Source organism: Jaculus jaculus, chromosome 1, assembly GCF_020740685.1.
Source record: "Jaculus jaculus isolate mJacJac1 chromosome 1, mJacJac1.mat.Y.cur, whole genome shotgun sequence".
NCBI classification, from domain to species: Eukaryota; Metazoa; Chordata; class Mammalia; order Rodentia; family Dipodidae; genus Jaculus; species Jaculus jaculus.
Window position 1 is genome coordinate 343875701 of NC_059102.1, and position 16464 is coordinate 343892164.

Sequence of the window (16464 nt, forward strand, 5' to 3'; positions counted from 1 at the left end):
TGAACACAATGGTTCTGGCAATGGACAAGAGCAGTTCTGAAACACTGAAGCACACTGTCTAGGCACATCCCTTCTAGAATAGTCTTTCCCAAGTCTCTCTTGCTTCACCATAACCCTTTCCCCTATAGCCTAGACAGCCTTTCTCAATTCAGTTTACTTAATTGCCCATGATTAAAGTATTAAAGTGGCATTCAAGTTTCTTATTAGTCCCAGTCTTTTTTATTGGAGGGGATGTGTATGTGCTTTGTGTTGTGTGTACATGTGTGAGTGCAGGACAAGCTCGGGCACCATCCCCCATCTTTTGCCTTGTTTGAGGCAGGATCTGCCATTGCTCACCACTGCCTTCACCAGGCCAGCTGGCCTCATGAGCTTATGAAAGATTCCCCCATTTCCACCTCCTATCTTACCATCAGCCTGGGATGACCATTGCTCATGCTGTCATGTCCAGCTTTACATGGGTTTGGGGGATCTGATCTCAAATCACTTTGCCTGAGCAGCAAGCACTGTAGCCACGGAGCCATTTCCCAGCCCCAAGGCTTGCTTTCATTGCCGTTTTCTTATGTCCATCTCCAGGACAAGTGTGGTTTTGAAAAGCTGCGTGACTTGCTTGGTCACCCTTGTAGGCGAGGAATGACATCGTTGTGTGACAAGCTGTGAATTTCTACCAGATTCAGCCTGAGACTATGCAAGTGTGGCAGGGACAGGAATCTCAAAGAAAGCAAGCCTCTGGGGAATGAACTTTAAGGAGAGGATCAAGGTCCCTGAATTAGCTAATACTTGGAGTGGACATTGATTGAGCACTTACCAAGTGTTAGGAACCACCATTTTACTTTCTGCATCTACTTGATTATCTTGTATTTAATTATTTTGGGTACCTCACTTCAGTGGAATCATGGAATATTTGTCTCCATGTGGCTGGCTCATTTCACGAGCATAAGAGAGAAAATGCTCTACTGGACACCCAAAGCCATGGTCCCTTCATGGTTTTCAGTAGTAGGAGAAGCATTTTTATCCCCATCTCTCTAACTCCCACATCTATCTCTCAATAGGTTCCAAACTCATAAGGGGAAGAGAGCTGTGATTCATCAGCTCCATAAAACCTGAATTAAATGTTTAATGAAGTAATCAATTAATTACTAAGATATAGTTCCAGGCTTCAAGAAATTCCCAGTGAAATAAGGGCAAAGAAAGTGGAAAGGAAGGTGGCTAAAGGGGGGAAGGAGCAATGGGGTGTGGCATGGTCAATACATGAGGGTGTATCATGGATGGATGACAGTAAATGTGTGATCTGGGTTCCAGCAGACAGTTAGCATGGGGCTATGAGCAAAGGAGAATGCAAGAAATTAGAGATGAAGCCATGGTCTTGCTTGAAACAGTAGCATGCAGTAAAATGAGACTTTTGATTTTAAAAATGATGACTGAAATGGGGCCAGGGTAACCTGCTTGGGAGCAGCCAGCTGCACCAGCTCCATGACAGGTGAGGGAATCACTGGAGCCCAGGTATTTCTTATTTCTGCTAGGCAGGCACACACACACACACACACACACACACACACACACACACACACACATTTAAAAGAAAGCAATCCATGCAAGAGGCAGGGTGCTGTGTTGGGAAATGCCCAAAGCCCAGGCCCACAGTGGCCTTTCCACCTACAGGCTCAAGGATGTGCTGGGGTACCTCCTGGACAGCCAAATACTCGCCAGTGTTGCCGTGAAGAGCCCCTGGCTCACTCAGAGCGAGGCTGCAGCAACTACAGGGTGTTTGACAGCCCTACCGTGACTGCACGGGCCTTCCCTGAGGGCTTCCCTGTGCTTCGGCAGAACTGCACCTACCATTTTCTCTGCTCACCTGTGGGTTCGTCCACAAGAGAAGCCCAAACTTGACCTTAAGAGTAAATGTGGGGCTGGGGAGAGGGCTTAGCAGTTAAGGCACTTGCCACAAAGTCTAAGGAACCATGTTCAACTCCCCAGATCCCACATAAGTCAGACACACAAGGTGACTCATGTGCAAGGTTGTGAATGCTCACAAGGTGGTGCACACGTCTAGAGTCTGATTGCAGTGGCTAGAGGCCCTGGCGCACTGATTCTCTCTCTCTCTCATTTTCTCACTTTCTCTCTCTCATTAAGGTAGTAAATGTGGCCTGATGGCCAGGTAGGAGTGTTCACTTTTCACATGAGTGGACACACCATGCTTCAGTGAGGAAGGAAATGTAGCTAGGACTATTATTGTGGTAAAATGTACTATGTAGTTTAACAGAACAAGCTCTTGGAGAAGAAGAAAAAGACTTTTTTTCTTTTCTATGTCTCCCCATTCATAATACAGACCAGACACAGTGGTCTAGGCAGGGGGTACATGGGGTAGGTTCACTTTGTCTCCTCTTTCTATGTCAGTATAAGAACACAGCCTGTGGTAAGCAATGAGAGTCTTAAAAGAGATGTTTTTAATAAGATGAAATGAATGAATATCTTCAAAATAAGCTTAGACTGTAAAGACCCAAGCCGTAGTGTGTAACACATGTATAGCCCACATGTGCACCATCATGCACATGAGCGTGTGCACGTGCGCACGCACACACACACCCCTTCACTTACCTTCTGGGCAGTTTCTCAAATACAGAAGCAGATGTTTACTATTTCCATACAGAGCTGCAGTCAGTGAGTCTGCTCAGGACTAACCTAAATCACATCTTCCCAAATATCCCACAAAGTTGGCTCACATCTCTAATGTGGGAGCAGCAAGCTGCTTTTTTGGTTCAAATGCACCAGATGCCATTCCACGTGGTTATCTCACATGCAGGCCTCACCAGCATGTGGTGCTCTCCCAGCACAAACTGGATTTCTTGGGGGTGGGGGGGTAGGAACAGAAAGACCAAGTCCTTCCTAAGACGTGGCACATGGACTGTACTCATGGGATACGGAGAACCGCTGACGACTTAGGAACACCTTCCTAAGTCGCTTGCTTCTTCAGTGTCTTATTCTTTTTGCTTTGGAGGGAGGGGTTGGATGTTTTGTTGTTGTTGTTGTTGTTTAATTTAAATTTTTATTTATTTATTTATTTGAGAGCGACAGACACAGAGAGAAAGACAGATAGAGGAAGAGAGAGAGAATGGGCGCGCCAGGGCTTCCAGCCTCTGCAAACGAACTCCAGACGCGTGCGCCCCCTTGTGCATCTGGCTAACGTGGGACCTAGGGAACCGAGCCTCAAACCGGGGTCCTTAGGCTTCACAGGCAAGCGCTTAACTGCTAAGCCATCTCTCCAGCCCTTTTTTGTTTTTTTTTTTAATTTAAATTTTTATTTATTTATTTATTTGAGAGCGACAGACACAGAGAGAAAGACAGATAGAGGAAGAGAGAGAGATGTTGTTGTTTTTTAAGGAGTGTCTTGCTCTAGCCCAGCCTGACCTGGAATTCACTATGTAGTCACAGGGTGGCCTCGAACTCAAGCAATCCTCCTACCTCCGCCTCCCGAGTGCTGGGATTCAAGGTGTGCGCCACACTTGCAGTAAGAACTGCCCCTTGGACGTCTGAGCTGACAGTCAGGAATGACAGTTTGAAGGTCAGAAAGCATGCAGATCTGAGGCCCCTGGGAGAGGCCACCAGTCACAAGGCACCACCCCCCACACACCCAACTCCTTCCTCTGTGGATAAAACGGAGCAGCATCAGCCTTAGAAGACTTCTCAAACAGCACCAATTTTGTCACCTTCTCTCTCTGAGACGAAGGACTGACAGACTAATGTAGAGCAGTCTGACAGGGTAAGATTGTGCACAAAAACACCAAGTGAGAGAAAGCCACATTTGGGTGAGCAAGACGCTCCACATGAAGCACAATCCAGGATACTCTTCCAGCTATTCCCAACTCCTCCTTATCAAGAAAAAAACATGGAGCCAGGTGTGGTGGTACACGCCTTTAATCGCAGCACTCAGGAGGCAGAGGTAGGTTGATCGCATGAGTTCGAGGCCACCCTGAGGCTACATAGTGAATCCTAAGTCAGCCTGGAATAGAGTGAAACCATACCTCAAAAGACCAAAAAAAGAAAGAAAAAGAAAAGAAAGAAAAAACACGGGCTGGAGAGATGGCTCAGTGTTTAAGGACCTTATCTGCAATGCCTAGCGACATGAGTTCTACTACCCAGAACCCACATAAACCAGATGCATATGTTGGCACATACATCTGAAGTTCATTTGTAGTGGCCTTGGCATGCCCATTCTCTCTCTCTCTCTCTCTCTCTCTCTCTCTCTCTCTCTCTCTCTCTCTCTCCCCCCTCTCTCTCTCCTTGAAAAGATGAAATTGAATAAAATATTTTTTATAAAGCAGAAAGAAGTTAACAAGGACTCAGAGAATGCCTGAAGGGATGCACTGGTATATTCAAAGGCAGGCCTGACGGAAGGCACTGGTATATTCAGTGACAGACCTGAGGGAAGGCACTGGTATATTCAAAGGCAGACCTGAGGGGAGGCAGTGGTATATTCAAAGGCAGGCCTGAGGGAAGGCACTGGTATATTCAAAGGCAGGCCTGAGGGAAGGCACTGGTATATTCAAAGGCAGGCCTGAGGGAAGCACTGGTATATTCAAGGGCACACCTGAGGGAAGGCACTGGTATATTCAAAGGCAGGCCTGAGGGAAGGCACTGGTATATTCAATGACAGACCTGAGGGAAGGCACTGGTATATTCAAAGGCAGGCCTGAGGGAAGGCACTGGTATATTCAAAGGCAGGCCTGAGGGAAGCACTGGTATATTCAAAGGCACGCCTGAGGGAAGGCACTGCTATATTCAAATCCCCTAAAGCTGATTTCCTTTGGGACATCAATAAGTAATTTTTTTTTCCTACAGCAATAGTGCCATTAACTGAACCCCTAATAGCCAGACTCCACACATGGAGCCTGCAGAGATCAGTGGTTTCCACAGCTGTGTGGAACCACACAGGGCCCATTTACAGATGAACCTTTACTCAGCAATTTACAACTCCACAGAAATTAAGTAATAAAACAATTCCAATTTTATGTTATTATTATTGTTATTATCAACAATATATTTCATATGGATACATCAGGTGTCGGTACCCTCTTTTTCCCTATCCCTGCCCCCATTCCATTGAGGATGCTCCTCAGTGGGGTTGCAGGTATTCCCCATGGGGTTGTGGGTTATGCATTGTGGGAGCAGCAGTCAGTTATTTTGGGGGTGAGGGGATGCCTCTGGGCATGATGTCTCAACCTGTGGTTCTTACAATCTTTTTACCTCCTCTTCAGCAAAATTTCCTGAGCCGTGGTGGGTGAGTTTAAGTCTACTTCAGTGAAGAGCTCTTGGGAGCCTCTGGATCTCTGCTTTAGTAGGTGTTGAGTGTCCCCTGATGCTGCCTCCTTCACCCTGGCGCTGATCATCAGGTTCAGCATTGAAGCAACACTCTGGCTCCTTTCCGCATTACTCTCTGGTTTCAGCTATGGCTTGGCCGAAGTGTGAGGTGTAGTTTGTCTCCTCCAGTCTTGCCACCTTCTGAAAAAGAAGAACAGATTCTCAACAGAGAGTGAACTCAGCATAGTTTAAATGGGATATGCATTATTAATTTGGGGAGAATTTGACATATGTAACCCCTCTTTTAGCCAAAGACTAGTGAGAGCTTGACATTGAAGGACATAATCTGTCTCCATAGAATTCTGATCTGGTCCCCAATTCCAAATATGGGTTCCTTTACACTGAATGGATCTCTTAGCTAATTAGAAAGCTATTGGTTACCCACTGAGGCTGTGTGCCACTACTGTCCTGGCATGTACATCCTGTCAGGGTGTTTCCTTCTGAGCAGCTTAGACCTCTGGTTGCTCAGACTGTTGTTGGCCACATTCCCCTGGTAGCTCACGTAATGCTTTCCAGCACTAGACAGGCTAACTGTGTGGGGACTGGCTCTCTTCTCTATTCCAGCCAGGTCTCTCCATGCTCTGTGTCAGCAGCATATGGTGTTTTTAGCAATGGGGTCCTAGCTTTTGCCTCAGGCAGGTAATCAAGCACTTTGACAGAAAGCTATCTAAATAATTACATTTTAATAACGGTTTCTGTTTCCTGTTAATCTCTGAAGCTTTCTTTACCATAGCATGAAGTTACTCAGCCTCAGTACTACAGACATCACGAACCCCACAGTTCTCTCTAAGGGACACAGTCCTGAGCTCTGGGTAGGGTGGGGGCAGATTTAGCAGTGTCTTTGGCCTTTACCCACTAGATGCCCTCACCCCAGTTGTAACAACCAGAAGTATCTCCCAGCAAATGCTCAATGAATTGCTAAATTATTGAGGACATTTGTCCTGGTTGAGAACCGCTGCTGTAGGGTGTCCTTTAAGTGCAACTTTAAGAGAAAAGACCAGCTTTGCAGAAGAGTGAGGTATCGAAAACAGGCTATGAAAGTATGACATTGAAGTGAGCATCCATGTCTTTGACTGAGTCTGTAGATAAGGCCATGGGGTCCTCATCTCTGATGATCTGGCCAAGGTACCCTTGGAAGATGGCACAATGGAGTGAGGAGCCTCCACAGGCTCTCCCAGCTCCAGGAACTGTGACTGATGGGGGGGGGGGGCAGTGAGAGGAGCCCACCTGGTTAGGTAACCCGACTGGTTCGTCTGTACCTCGAGGACTTCCAGAGACAAAATAAAAGCAGGGAGATAATTCAGTAAGTGCTTTCCTTGCTCGAAGATCCCTGGAACTCACTGGCCAGCTAGCTCAGGACATCTCAAAAAAAGATGGATTGTGCCTAAGGATCAACACCCAATGCGATCCTCTGGCTTCTACATATATACACACATAGGCATGTGCATCCACATACACAGGTACCTACATACAAACACACACACACACCAAAAGGAAATGAAAAAAAAAAAAAAAACAAGAAATACAGCACAAAAACAAGGCCAGAGAAAGAGAGACATAACCAGAGAAAGGAGATGTTTACCAGTCCTATGGCAACCCATTTGGGAGGAGCCAGCAGAAGCCATTTAGATAAACAAATAAAGGAGAGCCCATAGGAGGTAGGCAGGTGCCCACAGCAGACCACTGACCACAGTGTCCTGGTCATGGGTTGACTGTCAGCCCATCAAACACTGCTCAAATGCCAGAACTCACAAGCTAGCGCGGTCCCTTCTGCACATTGCAAAGCTCAGGCCAGAAGTTCAGATTCCCTGCTTGTGTGAGTTTGGCATAATCTAAATGACAAAAGGCCAAATCAGTTCTTTATCTCCATCTGTACATTTCGAGGGAGACCCAGGCCATCTGCTTCTGCCTGGCAACTCTACTACACTGCTATGGGGAGATGCACATACCACCCGGATAACCACACTGTAATGTGCCTACAAGATATTTAGATCTTTTCATTCTCTTTTTATAAAGTCAGGTATTGGGTGGGCAGGGGTTGGTTTATTTTAAATGAGAAAAACTGGCTTCTCTTGGAGAAAAGAATCAGTGACCCAGGTTAATAATCCAAGTACATCCCAAGCTTCTCTGATGTCCTTCATGTGTCACGTGGAAAAATCAAGCAGAACAGTGCTGGCATGCAAGGATAGTGCTCAGTCACACATCGCTGTCTGTCCCAGTGGGCAGTGTACATGGAGCACAGATGACACTTATCTTTCTGATCATTTCATCTCAGCTGGTAGAAAAATAAATAATAGGGACTGTGACTGCATTTCATTCTCATCAAAAGAAAGGGATGAGGGCTGGAGAGATGGCTTACCGGTTAAGGTGTTTGGCTGCAAAGCCAAAGGATCCCGGTTCGACTCTCCAGGACCCATGTAAGCCAGATGCACAAGGAGGCGCACGCATCTGGAGTTTGTCTGCAGTGGCTGGAGGCCCTGGCACACCCATTCTCTCCCTTTCTCTCCCTGCCTCTTTCTATCTTTCGCAAATAAATAAATAAAATATATGTTAAAAAAAAAAAGGAAAGGAGACATAAAGGGTAGAGAAAGGAAGGGAAGAGGATACTTAATAGGTTGATATTGTATATATATAATTATAATGATTGTAATGGGGCAGTAATATGATGGAGAATGGAATTTCAAATGGGAAAGTGTGGGGGTGGGGAGGGAGGGAATTCCCATGGGGTATATTTTATAATCATGGAAAATGTTAATAAAAATTAAAAAAAAGAAAGGGATGATCCATGCATGGTGGCACATGCCTTTAATGCCAGCACTCTGGAGGCAGAGGTAGGAGAATCGCTGAGTTTGAGACCACCCTGAGACTAGGTCAGCCTGGGCTACAGCAACCCTATCCTGAAAAACCAAAACAGAAAAAGTGGAGGGAAAGGGGAAGGAAGGAGTGGTTCAGCATGTAAAAAGCACTTCCTGCGCAATCTTGAGGCCCTGAGTCCAATCCCCAGCACCCACATAAAAAGCCGTGGACTCTGGAGAGGTGGCTTAGCAGTTAAGGCATTTGTCTGCAAAGCCAAAGAACATCAGGTCAATTCCCCAGGACCCATGTAAGCCAGATAGACAAGGTGGTGCATGCATCTGGAGTTTGTTTGCAGTGGCTGGAGGCCCTGGTGTGCCCATTCTCTCTCTCTCTCTCTCTCTCTCTCTCTCTCTCTCTCTCTCTCTCTCTGTGTGTGTGTGTGTGTGTGTGTGTGTGTGTGTGCCTCTCTCGCTTTCTCAAATAAACAAAATTTAAAAATTAAAATCTGAGCACGGCCATGTACACACATGACTGTGACCTCAGTGTTCCAGGGAAAGGCAGCGACAAGAGGATGGATAGACTCACTGCTCAGCCAGTCTAACTGACAAACAGTGCAAGCCCCAGGCTTCGTGAGAGACTCTGTCTCAAGGCAACAAGGTGAAAGAGCAATAGAGGAGGATGCCCAACACTCTCTTTTGGCCCCACATGCATGCTCCTGGGCTCTGTGCATCTGCATACATGGTGGCATGTAACAAACATACAACACTCCCTAAACAAGTAAATAATAAAAATGATTTTTAAAAAAATATTTTATAGCCGTGCGTGGTGGCGCACGCCTTTAATCCTAGCACTTGGGCAGCAGAGGTAGGAGGATCACCAAGATTTCGAGGCCACCCTGAGACTACATAATGAATTCCAATTCAGCCTGGACTAGAGTGAGACCCTATCTCAAAAAAACCTATATATATATATACATATTCTCTCTCTCTAATATATACATATATATTACAGAGAGAGAGAATAAGCATACCAGGGCCTCGAGCCACTGCAAACAAACTCCAAACACATGTGCCAACATGTGCATCTGGCACACATGGGTAATGGGGAATCAAACCAGAGTACTTACGTTTCACAGGCAGCTCCTTAACCCCTAAGCCATCTCTCCAGCCCTAAACGTATTTTAAAAATAGGAAAGATAGGTAGATAACATAGAAGTGGCAGGTAGCCTAGATCTTTCCACAGCAAAAGAAGAAAATGATATGTCTAGGGAGATGACTTAGTAGTTAAGATGCTTGCCTGTGAAACCTAAGGACCTAGGTTCAATTCCTCAGTACCCATGTAAGCCAGAGGCACAAGGTGGCACATGCGTCTGGAGTTCATTTGCAGTTGCTGGAGGCTCTGTGTGCCATTTTCGCTATCTACATCTTCCTCTCTATCCCTCTCTCTCTTTCTCAAATAAGTATAAGTATGTTTTTTAAAGAAATAAAGAAAAAGAGTAAAATTATCAGCAAATAACTATTTCCCAATAAGACAATAGTGCAGTAACCCAGTCCATCTTTTCAATTGTTTTTCTACTTTATTTCTTCACACAATACCTGACATGCAATAAGCCCTCCAGAAGGATTTACTTATCAATCAGTCTGCACACTCCAAAACACTACAGCCTATCACCAAGGCTCTTGGTTGCCCACCAGAGCTATGTGGTAAGACTCTATTGCTGAAGACTCCATGCTTGGACTGTAGGTCAGTGAGATATCAAGCTGGAGCTGAGCTGGAAGCCTCCTCCCTGTTGACTAACTGTCAGGATTCTGGAAAGATGTAGGCAGCCTGTTGGGAGAGAAAAGTCATGAATAGTGTTAACAAGCAGTAAACTCTGCAAGCTTTATGGTTGGCCAGACAGGCCAAATGTATCAACTGGTGTAATGACGGCATTTTGTTATAGGGGAAACCAACTGTTGTCTGATTGGACTTGAGGCCTGCTCCATGGGAGGGAGCTCTTGGCTGGTGCTGAAAATCTAATCAAAAGCCTATGGAGCAGGTGTGGTGGTACATGCCTTTAATCCCAACACTTGAGAAGCAGAGGTAGGAGGATCACCATGAGTTCGAGACCACCCTGAGAGATTGCATTGTGAATTCCAGGTCAGCCTGAGCTAGAGTGAGATCCTACCTCAAAAATACAAAAACAAACAAAAAAAATGTCTATGGTATATGAGATCATAAGCCCGATGGGGGGGGGGGAGAATTACTACTGTGTCTGGATAAATGGATATATTATGCCCACCAGACTACCTGCTAAATACTTATACTTATGGCCATATATTAATGCTACTCTCACTTTTGGTTAGAGAAATTTCTCTTTTTAGATGGTGGTGACCACTTGGGTTACTCAAAGCTCACCCAAGTGCTGAGAAGTGACAGTGGAATGTTCATCACTAAATGAGACATCTTTTTCACACCCTGCAAAACTCAGGAACCATTGTGGAAGAGAGGTGGAAAGAATGTCAGAGTCAAAGGAAAGGAAGGAGTGCTTCCAATACTGTCTAGCAGACACAAAGTGGCTACAGTATTCATGGCCTCACAGTGGCTAATGCCACCTACACAAGACCTGCAGAATAGGAGGGAAAATATGATGACATCAAAATAGAAGACAGGGCTAGAGAGATGGCTTAGTGATTAAGATTCTTGCCTGGGAAGCCTACGAACCCAGGATCAATTCCCTAGAACCCATGTAAGCCAGATGCACATGATGGCACATGCATCTGGAGTTTGTTTTCAGTGCCTAGAGGCCCTAGAACACCTATTCTATTTCTCTCTCTCTCTCTCTCTCTCTCTCCTTTTCTCTCACTCTTATCAATAAATAAATAAAAATAAAATATTTTTTAAAAAAGAAGAGATTCAGTGGGGTGAATTTGTAAGGGGAAAGGATTATGATTATGGTATATTGTTCACATTTATGGAAGTTGTCAATAAAAAGGTTCAAAAAGAAACAGAAGACTGTAACTATTATCCATATGATGAACTACCATTAAAACTCATGTTATATGCATATACCATGCTTTTCGAACTGCCCAGTAAGCACTTTTCTTAATGTTCATACCCTTTTATTAATGCTACTCTGACTTTTGGTAGAGAATCTTCTCTTTTCAGATGGCAGTGACCTTGGGATGACTCAGAAGGCATCATGGTGTTGGAAAGAAGTGACTGGAGTGCTCAGTACTGTAATATCTCTATCACACCTTCCAAGCCTCAGGGTCTAATGCAGAAGAGGTAGGAGAAAGAATGTAAGAGCCAAAGGAAGGGTAGAACTCCTTACAACATTCTCCCCCCAGACACAAAATGGCCTGGATATCCATGATCTCACAGTGCCTGACACTACCTACACAAGACCATCATAAGAGGATGAAGAGATCATGACATCAAAATAAAAGAGAGACTGATTGAGATGGGGAGGGTATATTATGGAGAGTGAAGTTTCAAAGGGGAAAGTGGGGGGAGGAAGGGTATTACCATGGGATATTTTTAATAAGCATGGAAGTTGTTAATAAAAATTTGAAAAAAAAATCATATTATAGGTGAGACCCTACCACAGGAAAAAAAAAAAGTCACATTATAAAGGCTGGGTATTTGTCTCAGTAGCTAAAGGTGCTTGCTCTGTAAGCCTGACAACCAGAGTTGGAACCTTTAGAATGCATGTAAAGCCAGTTGCAAGTTGCACACACATGTCTGCAATCCTAACACACCTAGAACAATGGGAGACAGAGTCAGAAAACTCCTGAAGTTTGCAGGCCAACAAGTGTGCAGTTCACAGCGGAAAACAAGAGAGACCTGCCTCAAACAAGATGAAAGGCAAGGATCAAGGACCAATACCCCAAGGTTGTCCTCTGACCTCCACACACACCAGAGCACATGTGTACATGTGTGCCCATACACACACATGCATGCATACATACATATGTGCACATATCATAGGTTAGTCAGGAGTGGTGCTATACATCTGTAATCCTAGTACTTGGGAGACTGAGGCAGGAGGATTGGGAGCTGGAGACCAGCCTGGACTCTTTTTTGGAGACTTTGTCTCCAAAAGCAATCATATTAGAGGGGACCATGAAAATATTTTTAACACATTAGGTAAAAAAAAAAAAAAAAAGCATATGCAATTATACCACGCACATTGCCCTTCTGAGTGCATTGAACACCACTTGCTCGGTTCTGTTAGGGTCACCCACATAGAAAGCCTGCTTCCTTCTTCTTGCACCCCATCCTACCTTCAAGCCAACTCAAAACAAGTATTCCCTGAGACCTCTTGGACGTTCCCCATTCCTCTGCTCACATCTTCTTCTCCTCCATGCCATCTTGCAGAATATGGCACACACACACATTGTTGGCATAGGGGACCTTTCTTGCAACAGATAGAGAAATAGCAGGAGAGCGGGTTCGATGAGAGGCAGATGCGCTGACTGGCCAAAGCTTCACAGGGAGTCAGAGCACCACGCCTCAGGCTGTGCATGGTGAAGTCCCAAAGCCAGGGGAAGAAAGAAGCAAGTGTCTTTCCTGTTATACATTCTCAGGGGGGAGGAAAGGTTATATCCTACATGACCCAGCCTACTTGCTAGATGCCATGGAGGCACTAGATAGGACCAAAGGCCAAAACTTAGGTGGCCTTGGGATTCCCTGGCAGCAGGGGACTAGCCTCCCACTTTCCCACTTGACCTGGTCTTCTACAGCATGAGACTCTTAAGGTGACCGCACCTATGTTCTGACACCAGCCTAGTATATTTCTAACAGATTTCTATTCAAGAATCCTTTCCCTATAGGAAGAAAGATTGTTACAAGAAATTATATGGGGACTAGAGAGATGGCTCAGTGGTCAAATGTGCTTGCTTGCAAAACCTGCTACACTAGGTTTGACTCCTTAGCGACCCATGTGAAGCTGGATGCCAGAAGTAGCACAAGTATGTGGGATGTGTGTGAAGTATAAAGAGGCCTTGGCACACACATGCGCACACACACACACATGCAAGAAAATAAATGAATAATTTTAAAGGAAATAATTTGCAAAGCCTGGCATGTATTTAGTCCCAGCACTCAGGAGGCTAAGGTAGGAGGATTGCCATGAGTTCAAGGCCCACCGGGGGTTACAGAGTTCCAGATCAGCCTAGCCTGGAGTGAGACCTTGCCTCAAGAAAGAACAAAATAGGGGCTGGAGAGATGGCTTAGTGGCTAAGGCGCTTGTCTATGAAGCCCAAGAACCCATGTCCTATTTTTTCTTCCTTTTTTAAAAAAAATATTTTATTAGATATGTACATACTTAGTATGTAAACAGCACATGTTGATACAATCCTTTCCCTTATCCGTGCCCCTTATCCAAAGAGGTCCTCCTCACTGGGGATACAGGTCAACCCCACAGAAATTGTGTAAGGACCCATGTTCTACTCTCCAGATCCCACGTTAGCCAGATGCACAAAGATGAGTCAAGCACAAGGTCACACCTGCCTTCCAGGTGGCACAAGTGTACGGCATTATCTGGCATTCGACTTCAGTGGCTGAGGTCCTGGTGCACCAGTTCTCTCTCCCTCTCCCTCTCCCTCTCCCTCTCTCTCTCTCTCTCTCTCTCTCTGTGTGTGTGTGTGTGTGTGTGTGTGTGTGTGTGTGTGCGCGCGTGCATGCATGTGTGTCTCTGTCTCTCTTATTCTCTCTGTCCTCTCAAATAAAAATTGAAAAAGAACAAAATAAATAGATAATAAGCTAATAATTTCAAACTATCTGGAATGGTTCATTTCCAAGAGAAAGCTATGTTGTGGGTACTAAAGCATCATCTTCAGGGGCCCATGTCTTACTAGGGAGAACATTCACTGGGCCAACATGCTGCTTTTCATTTTCTGGGTTCAGTGCCAGTTTCTCCTCCTGTTGCACAGTATGGTACCTGTCTTAGCTACTTTCTCCTTGCTGAGACAAAATACACAACCGGAAACAGTTCAAGGAAAGAAGGGGTTTGTTTTGGCTTCAAAAGGATATCTACCACGATACAGAAATCATGTTTAGCATCACATCTTCACATCATTAGGGAATAAGAAGTAAGAGCCACGGGCTGGGGAGATGGTTTAGCAGTTAAGGCATTTGCCTTCTGAGCCAAAGGACTCACATGAGATTCCCCACGACCCACATGAGACAGATGCACAAGATGGCCCATGCATCTGGAGTTAGTTTGAAGTGGCTGGAGGCTCCCATTCTCTCTTTCTATCTGCCACTCTATCTCCCTCAAATACATAAATAAAATAAAAGAAAGAAGTGAGAGCCAGAAGGGTTGCGCTACAACACCCAAAGTCCTGCCTCCAGTAAGCCACTTCCCCCAGCAAGGCTTCACTTCCTTTCAGAACCTTTAGAACCTTCCCAGAACAGTGCCACCAGCTGGAAATTAAGTATTCAAACACATGAGTCTATGGGGGACATATTGCATCCAACTGGCCACCACAACACCCATGGGAATACTTCACCCTCCTTGAGAACCTTATCCACTCAGCTTATTAGAAAGTACATTTAGAAAGATTTCTGTGGGTTCCAATGTGGTAGGGTTAGAGCAATGAATCCCCACATGACCTCAAGCCTGATTCATGATCCTCAATACGACTTACCAAGAAGACATACTAGTTGAGGATATAGGCTGCTTTCCCAGAGTAATAATTCAGTACTTCATTTCCCACTTGGCTGGCATTGCACTGATGAGATCCCTAGCACCTAAAGTCCTAGAAAAGGAGAGGTGAGTGGAAATTCATTTCAGTCTTCCCCCAGCACTTAGCCTTTGCTCACAAGTACTGATCTTTCCATGCACTGATGACACTTTGCTACCAAACAAGGTTTTATTATCTTCGAAAGAAACAGTATCGTATAGCTCTTATAACCTGCTCTATAACTCACCACGGTGGGTCATGTGAGTGACTGATATTTAACAGATGGCTTGATGAAAAATCAGTCATCAATCCACAAATCAATAACCATGGTCTTGCGCCACCAGCTCTGCTAAACAAGCTCGGTGGTTGAGTAAAAACCCAGGCCCGAAATGTCATTTGAATTCCCCTGTGTGTTTCATATGTTCCTTCCATTGGCACAGGACAAAGAAATTTCTTATCCCTTGTCTGTAGATCTCAACACTGCTAAGATAATATTGATCATACCTAGGTCATAAAAATCAGGGTCACTGCAGCCATGGGGTCCCCGTGATTTTAGAGCCACCACACCAACCAAGGGGGAAAATTTAGCTCTCCTGTCACCTTCTGCTTAGCAACAAGACAAACAGCTCTAATGGCTCTTTAATCTTCTCATTAAGGCAGACATATGGGCTGGGAACTGTGACAGGACTGCAATGAGCATGAGAAAAATAAGTCCTTATGGTTCTTTCTGATAAGACTTAAAATGACCAGAGAACTGAAAATGCTGGTCTCTTCTACATGTCACATACAACTATTTTTGAGAGAGGAAGAGGAAAAATGCATTCTGGCCATGTTTTTACTTGATCTCTCTTGCTTTGGGGTAAATTCATCTTTGTTCTCAGCACTATCGTTATATTGGTGAAGTTTATTAACATAGAAGGAAAAACTGGGGAGAGTTTGAAAAATGAAGTAAATGGAGCCAAGCATTGTGGCATATACCTGTGGCCTTCCACTAGGGATGATCATGAGTTAGAGGCCAGAATGAGCTACATAGTTTGACCCCAGAGAGAGGGAGAAAAGGAGGGAAGGGTAGAGAGAGTAAGGGAAGAGAGAAGACAGAGAAAAGTCAGATGCATTACCCATACCTAACCAATGGCCTGTAAACTTGACCTCAGTCCTATAAGCTTCTTACCAAAGGAACATTGACTGTTCCCACGTAAATGTGACCACTGTCAGAGACTAACCCTTAAATATTCACTAAGATGCTGTGACTCACTGGAGAGCATATCAACAAAATTGGGCAATATTGCCAGATGTGGTGGTGCACGCCTTCAATCCCAGCACTCGGGAGGCAGAGGTAGGTGGATTGCCGTGAGTTCAAGGCCGCCCTGAGATTACATAGTAAATTCCAGGTCAGCCTGGGCTAGAGACCCTACCTCAGAAAACCAATATATATATATATATATATTGGGCAATATTAACCAGTATTTTTATTTTCTTTTTTGTAAAGGCCTTATTAATTCTAGGCAAGTCTTTCACCACTGAGCTACATTCTCAGCCTTAGTGAGTAATTTCTTAAGTGCCAATTCTCCAACTCACTTTTCCTCCTTAAGGTACTAACCAGAAAGCACTGGCGAAATGAAACCAGAGCTCTGCCTTACATGCA

At 44.8% G+C, this 16464-nt stretch overlaps 1 non-coding gene across 1 annotated transcript; it reads right to left on the bottom strand.

Moving 5' to 3' along the window:
• Positions 1 to 2301: 2301 nt before the first annotated feature.
• LOC123457872 lies at positions 2302 to 2430 on the bottom strand. The gene has a single exon (XR_006635231.1). It is a non-coding gene; the product is annotated as a small nucleolar RNA SNORA51 (small nucleolar RNA).
• Positions 2431 to 16464: the final 14034 nt, after the last annotated feature.